Raw genomic sequence first — 14,914 nt, forward strand, 5'->3', positions numbered from 1 at the left:
AAATTTCGATATTCTGTTTTGTTGCGTATACAATGTCAGAATACGTCCACTTCAACCTTTTAACTATTGCTATTTACACATCATAATTTACATTTTAACTCAAATTTCGATTACGTTGTCCGTTTTCTAGAAAGAAGTATTCCTGGCCGCGAAATGTACCGAACGTGTTCAAATTTTGATTTTCTAATTTAACTTACAAAATCAAGAGCAATTTTACATAAAAACGTAGTTTCTATATCCCCAAATTCAGTAGCAAACTGCAATTTTGCCTTTTTTTACATGTCCTTCTTTGATTTCAATATCATAAAGTGGTTGACCTGAAATGCCACGGATTCTGGTACTCATGAAATTATTGATGAAGAAAGCTATTACTGTGACACTACAACTGAAATTACAACCTGTGTAATAGAAGAAATTATTTCAGTTATAAATGCTATGATCAAGAATACGATTTACCAGAAGGTGTTCATGAAGTTGATGATAATGAGAGTGACAATGATATAGCCGAATAAATGAACGTTTAATAGTGTATGCATGCAACTGTTTATAAGCATTTAGTTTGAGCAAGTATGCATACCAAAACTGTTGTCGAAGGCAAGCTGCAAGGTCATGCAACTTATAACAATAAAAGGCATTTGCCTTATGACCGGAAAATGTTAAGATGTGTTTTAACACGCTAAAAGTATCACAGCATCAGATCCGGTCAAGGCAATTTATCACAGATTCTTCATTGTCCTTTTGGATAAAGTTCACTCCACGGAAGAGTATTCATTTCTTTCAATTTGCCCATTATTCAAATGCGATCTATCCATTTCATGTTTTTTCATGTATGTAAATAGTAAAATAAAGATAATAGGCCTATTCATTATCATGTTAATTGTGGCTCAGCATAGGTGGCTGTATAGAGTGGAGGATGGATACATCAAATTTAATTTGACCGAAACTAGACCGGGTTCTGAAGGCAGGTGAGATTTTCAATTTTTTACCAACAGTGAATATTTTGTCGAGGTTACTGAATAGAACTTAATTGAATGTTAGCAAAATTGTTTTAGATCAAACAGGAAAACTATTGTTGATCATTTTAATCAGCTTCTTGAATTTTATTCTGGCGTCACTTCTCGGGTAATGAATGGAAACTATGCATTGACAAACACCTCGGGCTGGGGATCAGAGAGGAGGGTAATGGATTGAACAACATGACTACATGCTAGAGGAGGTGGATCTAAAAACGATAGGAAGAAGGGGGACTTGATAACACATTAAATGTCATACGGATATATATCGATACTTTGGCACTTAACGTTCTCGTTTTGGGTATATGGTTGGACTAAAGTGAAAGACTATGGTGTTAATCAAAGTCGCAGTGTTGTTACAGAGCGATGGTGTAATATCCTTCTTATCATTTTTTCCGAAGGTCTAAAATGTACTAAAATGTATGAAGGTGTAATTTTTTTCTATTTCTCACACTATGGTTCATAACAGCTGTGAATGTACTTATCAAATAACTATAAGAACGAGGCATCTGGCGACGTGTGGTATGATAGTACGTTGTAGAACTGGTTTATTGACTAAGACGCCGCGGCAGAAGGCCCCACGGCCTACGCCGTCGACGACACAGAGTGTCCGAGGAGAACGCTGTCTCTGTCTCGGGAGTGAGATGTGAATCCCAAAGTCTCTGTCTCGGGAGTGAGATGATTAAAACATATCAGAAAGTAACTCTTATTTATACAGTAGCTGTGTTGAAAACGGACGCTATAAAAATTACAATAAAATAGCTTTGACTTTACCGACGTTACAAAAGAATAAAAGTGTACAATTGTCAGTCTACCCGTATTTGACTTTCATAAGAGTATTTTTTCTGAGCCAAACTCAGAGAACGTGAATAGCTGGTGTAACACCGAAATATGGCTTCTCTATCGTTTAACTTCTCGCGTGAGTCATTTCATGCATAAACTTCTGTGGGACTACCGCAAATTTGATGTTATTTTGTTCAAGATCAACGGCATCCATTAATTTCCGATTTACTTATGTTACATTTTTAATGACAACGTGAACTCAATCAACACACTTGTATTTGACTGTCACTAATATCAATTGTTTTGTCTCTGATGGACGTCAATACTTACTTTCGGATTTACAAATATCTGTTTTAATTTGGAACGAGACGATTTCCCGCCTTACGTTTAATCATACATCTTTATTACCAAAAATTTTAAAGAGGTCCTTCATCTCTTATCGTCAAAATGGGTCACCCGGTCATGGGTCTCCTTTTCGGCAAAGAGTACACAGTTGCGCGGCGGGTGTGAAACATTGATCCGCGGTCTTTCTTCGCAAGTCCCGTTCTTTTCTAGTAACCGTGGTTGCCGTGTCGAATGTGTTTGGTCATGGTCTTTCATCGCACGATCAATGTGTCAAACGGTCGGAGTGTCTCAAAAGTAGGAACGGGGTCTTTGATCTCAAGGTGACAAACGGTCTCGGTGCCTAAGAAGTGGTCTTTCATCGCAAGTGTAAATCCTTCAAGAAACACCTGTTTGTGTAACAAGTATGGAAATTCGAAACACACGTCACTTTTACACGCATACGTCTTTATTTTACCACTATTTTTCACTATCATACTGTTTCACTTCACACAACGCCTTTATTTTGCCACAATTCTACACGTCTTTATTCTGTCAAGTTTTGTTTCTTCTCCCTTGCTTTTTAACAATAACTAGGTCATACCACATATGTACAGTGTGTGGCTACGCTACCACCGTAAACTTTATTACACACAATCAATAGTAAAACACCAAGTTCTGGCATGTGAAAAGAGTAAACATGTATTTGCAATGAACAATGTTCCCATTCGAAGAGCTTATACATTCTCTCCAGACCCCGCCCTAAAAACAGAGCCTAAAAACCCTCATAGGGAAAATTTCTCTGAAAAAGCGTTGAGTCTACAAACATTTTGAATAAAACAAATGCAAGAACAAAACTTTGATTTTGAGCAAAGCACAAAAGCACTTGACCGTTTGGTGGTAGCGCGTAGACTGACCCTCTAACTACGCATACTTTGATAAACCCTTCCTGAACAGCGCCCTCACGAAACAACAAAACATTTATTTCTCTCTATACGATGTACCTTGAGAAATAACATTTTTCTAGCGTCGCTGTGCATTCTTTCAAAACACACGTCTCAAGTTACTACGCACACGTCTTTATTTTGTCTCTTTTTTCACTATCATACTGTTTGTTTCCTTCACTTTATTTTGTCACTTTTCTACGCACACGTCTTTATTTTGTCACTTTTTTCACTATCATACTGTCTCTTTTTTCACTTCCCCATGCATACACGTCTTATTTTGTCACTTTTCTACGCATACACGTCTTTATTTTGTCACTCTTCTACGCATACACGTCTTTAATTTGTCACTTTTCCACTATCATACATTCACGTTCGGTAGGTCTTCGTCAGCAATTCGCGGTCGGAGTGTCACAGATGCACGGCCGTGGTTTGTGTCAAGCGGTCAGAAGGGGTGATTGCACGGCCGTGGTTTGTGTCAAGCGGTCAGAAGGGGTGATCCGCCCACGTAAGCACTGTCACCCTCCCATGCCTCGGCCACCCCTTAAACTCTGTCACCCTCCCACCCCCTCGGCCACCCCTAAGAAAATAATGGTTTCTTCCGGACCCCATTGTGGCACGTCAATTGACAAGCTCCAACTACTGGCGATTGTATTTGAAGGTCGCATATATTTCATTTCCATCCAAAGGTAATTGGAGCTTGATATCCGACGCGGAAAAAACATTAGAAAAAAAACTCATATCTATCGCTGTCGCTTTGTAGCTGACAAAAATACTTTAAAAAAATAGAAAAAAACTTTCTTGCGTTTTTATAAGTATATCAAAAGACGAGAGCGTCGCTCGACATTCTATTGTTGTGTACAGTTTGGATATGGTAATGAGTAACTCAACGCTTTGCAGGAAATAATTTTAGAGAACAAAGAAGTCGTATCTTTTCATCGGAGGCAATACGAATTCTTAGAGACATTCGCTTGTATTGAACAAAACAATTGAGCCAAAGGGTGACGAAACATGATAGGTGCTCAACGACAAACTGATGGAAAGCCAAAAATCAGCATTTATCGGAGCATGCATCTAAAAGTTTTCGCGAGTATGTCTATGACGCAAAGGTAAACGTTCAGAAGCAAATAACTGAAAAAAAGACTTGTTAGGGTGCTCGGACAGTTAAGAACCCCACACAACAAAAGTTTATATAAACTGGAGCAAATGCGACAAAACAAGAATATTCTCAGGTCTCGCAGAATTCGTGAAACCAACAATGATAAAAGAAACGATTTAAAGAAAAGCGATTTGAGGAAAATGTAGCTGAATTTTCACCAAGGAGACGTGTGAGAAAAAAATATCTAGCGTTTGGCATTGGCGAGAAGAGAATTAGAAACAAACAACAAGCAATTGCATATTAAGATTAAAAAAGGAACACTAGATGAAAACAAAAAACGTCAAAAAATATTTATAAAAAGTTCGATATGGAATGTTCAAGAGTTCGTGCTTTGTACATTTTCTTCTCATGGTTAAACTTCAAGTGGTCTTCACAGTCAATGCGATATGTTCATTTCTTTTACCTCATTCTTGCTTGGAGTCCTGTGGCAGTTCTGGTTTTGTCGTCGTGGACGTGGCCCGCTTCAGTTGTCCGACGGACGCCGGGAGAAACATCTTCTACGAGACTGTTGTAACCTGTCCTGTTGACGCCTGGAACTTTCCGTTGGTTGGTATCGGCTTCCGGGGAATTGGTCAGTGGCACTCGCTGTCGGTACGGAAATCTTCGTACGGCAATCGCTCGTTGAAGAGACACTCGCTCTCTGTACGGAAATCTTTCGGCGTAGGAGTTGTATGGCTTCCTTCGAGTCGAGGGGATCGCTCATAGTAGAAACACTCGCTTTTCTGTACGGGAGACATCTACTCAGTGTTCTTTTTCGGGGATTGCTCGTGGTAAGCTTTCTGTACTCACTTGGCTGTCGAGAGGCAGTCTGATTTCCAATCAGACTTTTAAACCGGTTTGGAACTCCACCATATCAAATAACTATAAGAACGAGGCATCTGGCGACGTGTGGTATGATAGTACGTTGTAGAACTGGTTTATTGACTAAGACGCCGCGGCAGAAGGCCCAACGGCCTACGCCGTCGACGACACAGAGTGTCCGAGGAGAACGCTGTCTCTGTCTCGGGAGTGAGATGTGAATCCCAAAGTCTCTGTCTCGGGAGTGAGATGATTAAAACATATCAGAAAGTAACTCTTATTTAGGGGCAACATCAAAAGTTCATATAGTAAATCTAACTTAATTGCTTAAGTTTGACCTCAGACCCCCCCCCCCCCCCCACCGTTCTAACTTAACTGACCTAAAATTGAAAAACTTTGCGGACTCATACCCTGTACGAATTCTTTCAGACGACGACGTACCAATGTACCATTGAATTAAATAAAAATCGAAAATCATTATAAGATAACAAAAATACTTTTTATTGCAGCCCAGAACACAACAAATTTGCACTGAAATTTGCCTTGAAATCGTAAAATTTGCCAAAAAGCGTTAAATCGTTTTTGACGGCACAGAAATTAATTTGGCCAAAAACCCCCCACCCCAAACTTAAGCAATTAAGTTTTTTTTCAAACATCGATCTTTTGACGTCGCCCCTTAGTCACTTGACGTAATTCATAGTGCATGTGTGCGCGCGTGCTTCTTTTTGCATTTTCCCTGACAAAGATATTTTACATTGTGTAACCGCAAAAGAGCTACATTTTATTCAGCGCGCTGCAAAAAGTAACACTTGATTTAGTTAACCAGCGTACAATAAACCATAGCAACAATAGAAATACCAGAATACCGAAGAGTCGGTGTAAATACAGAGACAGGATGTTAGTGAACGCTCACTACAAAGCATGAGTGCTGGGAAACGCCCTGGAAAAATCTCTGTGTATTCGAAAAATCGCACTTTTCCCAAAAATCCCAGGGGGGGGGCAGCTGCCCCCCCTGCCCCCCCCCGCAGGCTACGGCTATGCATATGTTATTTTTGTGACAGCAAACTGAGTTACATACACAGTATGAATAATCTTTAAAAGAAGGGAATTTCGGACAAGCATTTTACATAACTACAATATAGTCCAGTGGTATAATGGCCTATGCTGCATGCTATTCGCAGAGGGTGACGTCAATAACAAACTATTTTACATTAGCAATTCAATTTAACCGCATATCTTTGTTGTAGGACAATGCCACCAATACTACAGAATGCACATTCAGAACTGTTTTCTGACATCCGGTGTAGCGATGAATTCACGTTCTATGTGAATGGTAAAAAGGTAAGACCCACTACTATAATAAAGTCCTACAGTTATATCATTATCTTTAATTTATATATGAGGTTGCAAATTTTCTGTTACAATACTGGAAACCATTACATACTGGCGCATATTTTATGTTTCCAATTCGTTTACATCCTAAATAAGCGTGTCGCAAGACTCTTTTACCTTTTCTTATTTGTATTTTTTTGAGGAATTCTAATTATCTAAACTCAGAGTCATTTTCATGAAAGCTTGTCAAGCATTTCATAACGAATACTTCCCGTAGAGGGACCGCTGTTGACGCCGGACTGCGGGTGTAGAAGGGACACATCCATCTTATTTGAATGGAGAAAAATATCAACGAATTAACTAGTGTGAAAGGGAGCTCAGGAAAAAGGCACACAGAGCACTAGAAGAGGAATAATTTCGACATGTTTTCATGCTTCATGGACCAATAAATATCAAAAGACGCGACACCTAGATTGATATGGAAAAATGATCGCACCTTTCACAAACGGAGATGACCAGACCACGTGACCCACTACCGTCCATGGGATACACAATTATTGGTTGAAAGCCAAACTTTTGAAGCTCACAGAGAGACGTTAGTCGAGTAGTATGTTCATCACCATTGGTGAAAGATCAACTTTTGCCCATATGACGACCGAAATGTTGAAACAGCATGCGGTGGATATTCATGGTTGCATACATTTAAAGCACGGAAACGTGTCGGAATTTTCCTCATTTAGTGCTTCATGAGCTTTTTTGCTGAACTGTCTTTCATAATATTAAGCTTGTCTACTCAAAATAGATAAATATTCGGCTGACGCGAACTGTGTCCTTTTTATACCCCCGGACAGCCCAATTGTTTTTCTTACGATCACAAGGTGTGAACTGCGCATGCATTTTAGTATTGAAGCAGGGGAATTCCATATTTCAAAGGATTATTTCTTTGTTTTCCTAAGGTTGTTGATAAGCATGTTGACCTGAGTTGACCTTACTGATGTACCTGCGAGATGTCTGTATCCCTTATTGTTAAGTTCAATCTCTGTTATAATTTTTGTGGAGAGAGAGAGAGAGAGAGAGAGAGAGAGAGAGAGAGAGAGAGAGAGAGAGAGAGAGAGAGAGAGTTGGCAGTGCGCAAGTGTCTGCGTAAACCTGTCACTTTCATTATTTATCAACGTCCCTATGTATAAGATATCAAGGGATAGGTAAACCTTTACTGACTTTATTTTAAACGACCATCAATAAAGGGGTCCTTTCTCGTACTCTTACAACTATGTTCAGGCTCAAAGCAGCAACAAAGCACGTTATATTCTGTTCTACTCGACACGAGTGCTTAGTGTCTGCATTGGTTTAGTACAGGAACTTTTGAGACGCGCCAGGACAGAATTAATGGGGGGGGGGGGATAAGGGGCGGGTCACCAATTTTCAAATTGCAGGTGTTGTGGGGGAGGGTTACTAAACTTTGTGCATGCATTTTTTGCAGAGTCGTTAATTTTCATGCTTGGAAATTTTGATAAAATGTGATCAAATGTTTCGATGATCTGAATAAAACTTTATCCTACGGCCACATAGAATTTAAATAAAATCGATATTTCGGGCAAACGTCAGTTTGCAAGTCCAAATCTGTCGGACACGTTTGACTAATTTAAATTTCTTTATGACTAGGCAAGGCAAGAGATCACAAAATTTACTCCAGGTCCTTTCACATGTTGCAGGAACATAGAAATATGTAAGAAAGAAAATTTCCTTTGAGCATTATTATTTTCACACCCGAAAATTAATGAAAATTGAACATTTTCTAGGCTTATCACATCATTTCTATCGAAGATTAGTGTTGTGCTGTCAAAGCTTGTACGTCAAGTTTGTTCAAGGGCCATTCCTTTCTGATATACAGAGGTAATTTAAAGCATAATAGAGCTTCCAAATCACGCCATTTAATTACTGTAATTTCAAAATCTTCTATATCAGGCGAGGGAGCCTGCCTCCCCTCTTACTTACATCACGTTATCATCAATTTTCATTAACCAGCCCAAAAGACTAAAATAGAAAACGTGCTACCAAATCAATGCATTACATTACTATATATAATTTCAAAATATTGAAAATCATGAGGGGGACATTCCTACTGACCTCCATAGCTACTCCTTTCATCACATTGTCTTCATAAGTTTTCTTCAAGATACTTTTATAAAGGCTAAACAAGCAGCATAACAATAGTCAAAATAGTTGCTATAAAGTGCTATTAAATGTATCAGCTACTTTACCAACTTTTTGCGAAATTGACTGACATTTTGTATGTGATGTGGATCTACAGTAACAACATTAATTACATGGAAACACTGTAGATTGCTCATTAGGGCGAAGTATTAGTGGCGGAGCGCAGAGAGCGCCCTCAAGGACGGATCTTGCAGTCTGGTCTAATCATGGACTAGTTGGGGAATGTACGCTCTAACACGATTAATCCCAGACGAATACCAAAGTACGCTTAATACGGATGTGATAAACTAAGATGAGTAGGCCTATCTTGGTAGAATAAAATGTAGGGAATACACATTGATACCTGTACAAACGATTTGAATCTTCAATATGATTTTACAGTTGGTTATGTACAAGGACAACTTTTCACACACTTTTTGGCCATCCTAAATATTGAGACAGGTCAGTAATTCCTGTCCTCTGTGTTACATTTATTTTTGAGTATTTGGACTGCATGTACTCGTATATTCTTCATGCCAGCAGCGAATTGTCCAAAAGGGAATGTCAGCCTGATACTGTGAGACTGAGGACCATTGGTGATTTCAGCTGCACAAGAATCGTGCTTCACTCTGTCATTACATTTCCTGGCAAAAATTGAGTTGTACTTGGCTGTTTTCTAACATCTCTATTCTACGTGTGCCTGCTAACTCGGGGAGTTCAACATATAATGCACAACGAAATCGCACGCGCGCGAAAACGCACACAAGTATTTGAGCAAGCATTACTAAAAGCTCGAATACGTTGAACTAGTGTCTGGTCTATAAGGTGAAAAACATGTATGCATCATAACACATATGCAGTTAACATGTATTTTGAGCATCATTGGATACTCGTTTAGTTGTCTTCCTTAACCAACGATGAAGTATATTTAAAAGGAACAAAGCTATCTTGTGGAGAAGGTGCATGCGGAGCCTGCAGTGTAATGATTTCGGAATTTGATCCCGTGTCCAAGAAAATAAGGTACGTACATGATGAGTTACCTTCGGATTCGTTGAGATGGAACATGTCGATTCGTGTGAAATCGCTCAACATGGTCATAGAAAATTATATAATAATTACTGTTACGGATGAGAAATTTTACCAGAGGTTATTGACCTTTCCTCTAGATACACTTGACGTGTATTGTGAAATCTGTCGAATTGAAGTGCAGACGTCATCAAATATTTGTAATAGTGAATGAGTGTTGATTCTGTTTATCCAATATCACCGGACTGATAACGAAGTGACGACAAGGTGATTAAGATTATTTTAATGAGTCTCTCAGTTTTGTATTGCTTTATGTAAATTCATGCATACAGAATGTATCTGTGCCCAATCAGATTGTAATGATTCAATCATACCAATGTTTTACATGTTAAGTCACTCCCCTGGAAAAGAGACTAGTACTTGCAAAGTTTCAATCAGAGAGAAGGAATCTAGCGGGAGATGGGAGTACCTCATACTATTGAGCCTATTCCCGACTACGTGTAAATTACTGGGCACACCTGAAGTGTAATCTTTGATACCATACAATAAATGAACTATAATCGGACACATGTCTCGATGGATGACTGTTCTCGTCAGACCCTAGTACCTCGTCGCATAGATTACCCGAGTGGAAATACAGCGAGTGAGAACTCTAGTAATAACATTACCCGATATATGCGTATATACTTGAAATAGTGCTGCATTACTGATGTTTTCATTTCTTTCAAATCAATGTTTTGGCGTACTGAAACTACCAAGATATTTACTACCACAGCTTTCCGTGTGGTCTGTCGAAGTGGCTGCAATCTTTAATATGCCAACAATGTATCCCGTTTATTTTCTTGTAAATGTTGGAATATTCACCATCTTTGTAAACGTTCCGTTATCTAATGCATTAGCGTTTTTCTCCATTTCTCGGCAAACGTTTCGTTTTCTTATATGAGGTGTTCACGTACCTGATGACTCTCTATGGGAGCCCTGGTTTATCCATGTGTAGCTGAGGTTGAAACAAATTATCTTGCCTCATCTGCAAATATTTATAGTTGTGACGACGGACTTAAGGAATACCAAAGCCATAATAACTACGGATGTGTAATTTGTTAATCTCAAGATATCTTCCATTCTCCGGTTGTCTTTGATTTGACCCATCACATGGTGCCAAGAAAATTTAGTACCCTATCATTAGTGTCTTGGCAGGTAATTCAACAGGTTTAGCGTCACTTTAGTTTTCACGTCAGTTCAAAAACTAACCATGTAAAAGAGAAATGATATATTGCAGCTACAAAATGTAGGTCATCAAATGTCATGGATTCAAGGGAGCTTGTTTCTTGGGCGATTGTTGTGTGTATAGAAACACAAGATACATCATATTGTACTTTTCAAACCAAAATAAACATCTGCTAATTATAATTTATAGTTTAGGAATTTTGCTCGTAGTGGGTGATAGCAAAGCGCTTATTTCCTTTCCTGTCTTTGTACGGAAATTGTGAATCGCAAAAACTAATCAAATATTAAAGGTTGAAAAGGCTTGGACGCAGTTTAATCTGAAACATTTCAGTAATAGCTTCTGCTACACAAACATCAAACATGACAGTTGCACGGACGCGTGCATCCAAATAAAACCTTTCTGTGCTTATTAGTGCTAGTTTGGAATCCTTTCTTATGATTAGTAACTTAAGTCAGATATTATTTTTCCCCGTCCTGTGGGCCGTTTAGGGCATGTATTAACCCTGCTATCATATTTATTTGACGCTTTTTATTTTTGTTTATTTCACTCTTTTTATCAGCGCCCGAATAACCTTTTCGGTAACTTTCGTTTCATCGGCCCTCAAGCTAAAGTACAGGTCACAAGAAAGTATACATCTGTTAAGAAAGTTCCTTTTCACATAATCGTTTACGTCATTTTATTTTTGGAAATATAAGAAAGGGTTTGTTATATTTCGATTGAAAGTGCATTCCACACATTAGCTGCACAGTTTTGAAAAGTACGTTGACCGAATTTTTAGGACCATGTAGGACCATAAAAATCTTGACGATCAGAAGATCATATGTGATGAATATGGACATCACTTTGCAAATAATGTAAACAAAAAATAGATCAATACTATGGACCACACCCATCCATTCAAACATTTGAATGTCAAATTGCTGCGAAGTAAAAGATAAGAAACATACGTCTTTGCAGAAGGCTGGATTGAGTCAAATTTGTTTTCATTAATATTTTTAGGTGACATTCTCCGACTAACACAAGGTCTATTTTTACCTACAATTGTAATATCACATTTTTCTGTCATGTCTTCAGCCACCACTGCGTCACTGCCTGTTTGGTACCGATTTGTTCTGTACATGGTAAAGCTGTTACCACGGTTGAGGGCGTTGGCAGTGTCGCCGACAAACTACATCCTATACAGGTCAGTACAAATAATTTATAAGAAACGTTCGAATAAATAGCACGTCATAAGCCATCTTTGTAAATAGGATTTCATGTTTAGGCTTTTCACCACCATGGATTCTTGCAAGTCTTTTTTCTATGGTGAAACTGGAACCTGACACCAGAAATTGGGTGAGCGTGTTAGGATTGTCACCATAGCACTGACGAGATGAAAAGGAATGTACAATTATACATACACATATATATATATATATATATATATATATATATATATATATATATGTACATATCATGTATGTACACATATAAATATATACATAATATATATATATATATATATATATATATTATATATATATATATATATATATATATATATATATATATAGAATAAAATGTAGTCTTCCCAGGGAAGAAAAGTGCTCAATACAAAAATGTAGAGCGGTATAGTATAATATAGGTAGTTTCAAGTAAGAACTTAGACTTCGTTACACTGTGTGTTTCTGATGATTGCGTTTGCATGAAACGCACAGTGTAACGAAGTCTAAGTTTCTTACTTGAAACTACCTATATTATACTATACATAATATATATATATATATATATATATATATATATATATATATTTATATATATATTTATTTATATGTGTGTGTGTGTGTGTTAAAATGTATATAAGATTGCGTATGCATGAATGCACGAAACACCGTTGCAAGGTTTTAGTTTCTACTTGAAACAATTTATATTTTGCTTTTTGAACAAAAGATCGGAGCTGATTCCTAAATGTCGTCGCGAAAATAAATACCCCTTATCGCATTTTTGGCCACCTTCCACCAAAATGGTTCATTCCAGGTCTCCCAAACATAAGACTTGCACGTGGAATAGCATTTGTCTGATGATATATATTATATTTTATCATATGCCTATGCCCGTATCACTTACTCCTAGTGACGTTTAACGTAAAATATCACAAGTGATATTTTACACTAAACGTCGTGATATTCACGTTAAACGTCATCAGTTTTTGCGTTGTTCCCGGAACTATAATATTTCTTTTTCAATTTAACTTGTAAACAACGTGACCGTAATTACCTTGCTTTACCCATCACGGATCAACTTCGCAAGAACGGGAAAGTGGTTTAACAAAAAACAATTAGTGACACAGTTTTATGGAAAGCGTTTATTCGGTTTTCCGGCAAGAAGCCGCAGAAAATCCCTCTGACTACCGCCATGATGCTCGACGCCACGGCGCCGATCGTCGACGGGAAAGTACGCTGCCATAGGATTATCACAGCGCAGCGTCAGTTACATCACTCGAAACATTACTGTGACATGTATTATCTGTGACATATAATCATCATATTCAATACATGAAGTTCAGCTCACGTTTAGTTTGTTTTATTTCCAAATTTCATACACATTTGAAGTGTAATTCGACCTCCTCGATCGTGCATGCAATGATGCAGCACTCGGTGCCGTTACGTACGTACGTCATTCACGCAAGTAGTTTCGCTCGATCCTGTAAAAGAATTCTAACTTACAGTATATTTTGTATTTGTGATAGTCAGACCATAGCAGTGTGGCCGTATCCTATGTGTAGAAAAACTCCTTTGATATAAAACTTTGGACTACTGGCGTTTTATCCCTAACGTCGTTGAACGAACTCCACGAAATCGGCCCGACTGCAACAAGCCGATTCTGAGAATCAGGCGGCTGATTCTACGAATCAGGTGATGTTACGTGTGTAAGTGCGCCTCGGTGAACACGCGCGCGGAGGTAAACAAAACATAGTTCCGCGAGAAATTTACCGAAACCGAGATGACATTCGAGGTTCAAGAGTTTCAAATTTAAGGGAACGAGTGCAGGCATATGATAAATCGGTTATCGCCCGATATCACCTCTTGGTTGGGCCGTATTTGCTGCTCGTGTGGTTGTGAGCCGCATCACACTCGTGTTCGACTCGTGTGATGCGGCTCACAACCACACTCGCAGCAATACGGCCCAACCAAGAGGTGATATCGGGCGATAACCTCATAATATTATATGACATGATATGACATGATATGATATGACATGATATCATATCAAATCATATCATATCATATCATATCATATCATATCATATCATATCATATCATATCATATCATATCATATCATATCCTTAACGTAATAGGAGGAACTTATCCGGAGCTATGGACTTCAGTGTGGTTTTTGTACTCCGGGTATGGTGATGAATATGTACACGTTGTTACGTAACAACCTTTGCCAACACGAAGAGAAATTGACCATGCTTTGAGCGGTATGATCTGTCGTTGTACAGGGTATCGTCCAATACTCCAGGGATTTTATACATTCTCAAAGGTAAGGAGACCATATCATATACTGAATTCATACTCCTACTTCTTTTATTTAACAAAGAAATCCGAAATAATCACTTAGGTTGTTAAAAGAATATATGGAATGAAGACAAATTTTTCTCCTTGCTTATGTGTTCACGCCTGTTTGAACTCCCCCAGGGCTCGAAATAAACTTTTGAATCTGGTGGTCCGTGCTGACCACCATAGATTACATTTCGGTGGTCCAAACTTAAATTTGGTGGTCCATCATGCAAAGTAAAATTTACTTTGTAAGTTTTTACCATGCATGTTTATCATATGTCAAATAAGCAGCATCATACCAATCCAGAATCCGATAGTCAAAGGTTGAAATTCGTTTATACATGGTCAATTTTCACAAACACAGACACAAAACAACACAGAACAGACAGTGAGTACCGGTACACACAACAAAGTCAAATCCATGACAGACAGATATATGATGGACCTCTGACAAAAATGCCAAGAAGTGATGTCAGGTGTTTCGAAAATAGTAAGCGCACCCTGCCCCACATGTTGCACCCGCCATATATCAATCTGTAAGTCAAAATAGGTAGTGTTCACCAACTATAGACAG

General features: G+C 38.3%; 1 protein-coding gene and 1 long non-coding RNA gene across 4 annotated transcripts in view; one reads left to right on the forward strand and one right to left on the reverse strand.

Annotated features, from left to right (window-relative positions):
* LOC139139954 (uncharacterized) overlaps positions 1–14,914 on the reverse strand; it is a 241,835-nt gene that overhangs the window by 49,456 nt on the left and 177,465 nt on the right. The window lies entirely within an intron of this gene.
* Positions 1–14,914, forward strand: part of LOC139139918 (xanthine dehydrogenase/oxidase-like) — a 63,162-nt gene that overhangs the window by 21,770 nt on the left and 26,478 nt on the right. Inside the window, exons 1-6 of one of the 3 annotated variants that reach the window (XM_070708883.1) lie at positions 825–965; positions 6,266–6,359; positions 7,307–7,363; positions 9,467–9,563; positions 11,872–11,980; positions 14,136–14,323. The gene's annotated coding sequence lies outside the window, so the exon portion shown is untranslated. Of the gene's footprint in view, positions 1–824; positions 966–6,265; positions 6,360–7,306; positions 7,364–9,466; positions 9,564–11,871; positions 11,981–14,135; positions 14,324–14,914 lie in introns of those variants that run through there. The other 2 variants (XM_070708884.1, XM_070708882.1) reach the window with 2 other exon arrangements.

This window comes from Ptychodera flava, chromosome 9 (genome assembly GCF_041260155.1).
Source record: "Ptychodera flava strain L36383 chromosome 9, AS_Pfla_20210202, whole genome shotgun sequence".
Classification (NCBI taxonomy): domain Eukaryota; kingdom Metazoa; phylum Hemichordata; class Enteropneusta; family Ptychoderidae; genus Ptychodera; species Ptychodera flava.